The sequence below is a fragment of the Rhea americana genome, unplaced genomic scaffold (assembly GCF_003343005.1).
Source record: "Rhea americana isolate MKP2758 unplaced genomic scaffold, rheAme1 scaffold_26, whole genome shotgun sequence".
Lineage (NCBI taxonomy): Eukaryota > Metazoa > Chordata > Aves > Rheiformes > Rheidae > Rhea > Rhea americana.
Genome location: NW_028186379.1, coordinates 5,106,532 through 5,108,333, shown reverse-complemented (window position 1 = coordinate 5,108,333; position 1,802 = coordinate 5,106,532).

Below are 1,802 nucleotides of genomic sequence, written 5' to 3'. Positions count from 1 at the left end.
TTAAGGAGGATGTTGGAAGTCCTCTTTTGGTATCCGAGCACTGCTTATTTTTTCCCATCTTCACCCCACCCTTCCATATGTATATGAAAAAATCAGTGCCCCCACCCTGCYCGCACACACACGCACACACACACCCCTCCCTTCAAACAAAAAGGAATGTATAAGGATTTCAGTGACTTTGAGATAACAAAGGCGCCACCATTGCAGAGACTCGCCCCGCCTCTGTGTGATGGCAAACAAATTCTTGCACTTGTATTAGGGCTTTTAAGGCTATAATTGAACACGGCGCGTCTAGGAGAACCGAAAACAGTTCTAGACTGACCTGTGGTTTTATAGCACTTTGGCAGTCAACTTCAGCTTGTGTCAGAGCAGACACGACAGAGCTGCCCGACGGTTAATCGCGGGACGCCACCTACTTGGACTCACTGCAGTTCCCCCCTCTTGCATTAAATAAATTTCAAACCTTGGGGATAGAAATGGGGAGCAAAGCTGGCAAAGGTTTGTATGTGGCTATTTCCTGCTCCTCTTTGCACTCGGGGCTGTTGCGCCGTGCGAGGCTCTGCCTTGCCAGAGGTCGTGGCTGCCTCTGGGAAACAAAGGGAAATTAAGGCAAGGAGGGCGAAAAGGCAGCTGAAGTCCGGCGACCCTTCTGCCAAAGTAGACGCAGCGTGTGCATGTGTGCATGGGCATATGTGTGCTTGCACAGCGTGCACACGTGCAGCGCCTCTGCCCAATTTTGCATTGATCGTGCTGTGTGTGCATGCGGGTGTGTATGTGCATGTGTGTGTGTCTGTGTGTTACCCCCCACCCCACCCTCCCCCCAAAAAAGAAGAAGTAGTAGATTTGTTCAGTCCAGCTTTCCACGCGAAGGGACCCAAAAATGCCTCTTGGTTCCGTCTGCAGAGCAATTAGGGAGGGCGACGGGGAAGGCTGCGAGGGGCGCAGCTCGCCCGAGAGGGAGTAGACACCCGAGGCACAGACAGTTCTYCGCTTTATTTGCTGTTAAGTGAAACAGAGATAATGTACGCTTAAAGCCCCGGAATGTGTGGGTAATTGCAGGGAGCCTGCTGTTAAGTTGCTGTGTTCAGCACAATTATCAATGTTGATTATTTGGTCTAATGTTGAATTGCTCTTTTAATACAGTAATTGGGACTTCCGCGTTGAGGAAGGGGGAAAATCGAGCCTTCCCCTTGCTAACCTCAGTGAAAACAACATAAACAAAGGGAGGCATTTCATTTTGAGAAGCAAAATGCATTCGTTACGCCTTCCCCAGTATTTCGGCTGGATTAGAGAGTGTAACGTGGCTAAAAATGTTATGAATTCTGCAGCTCTGCTGCAGAAAATTTTGTAAAGGACAAATGTAGCCAAGAGGTGGAGAGTCTCCGAGCACATTTACCCATAGCTAAGCTAAACAAAGCGAGGAAAAAGATACATCTCTTCTTTGCAGGAACATAAACAAAGCTAGGATGCCTCGATAGCCAGCTTTTATATATACAGATCGCGTGCAAAGGGAACTGTTTAACTTACTACCGCTGTTCTTTTAAAGGTCAAGTTCTATAGTATCTAAATTGTTGTCTTTCCGTACAGTGTTTTGTTTTAAACATTTTAAGCCTACCTCGCCAAGAGGGTGGGTGTCTAATTAGCAGAAGCGTGTACCGAAAGGAATTTATTTAAAGAGCTAATTAAAATATTACACGATTGTTGGTTTTAATCTTTTATATTCCATACGTATAAAAACGATGAGAATTGTTACGACTCGAACATGAGAAGATATCACAAGAATTACGACAGAGTTTTGTAAA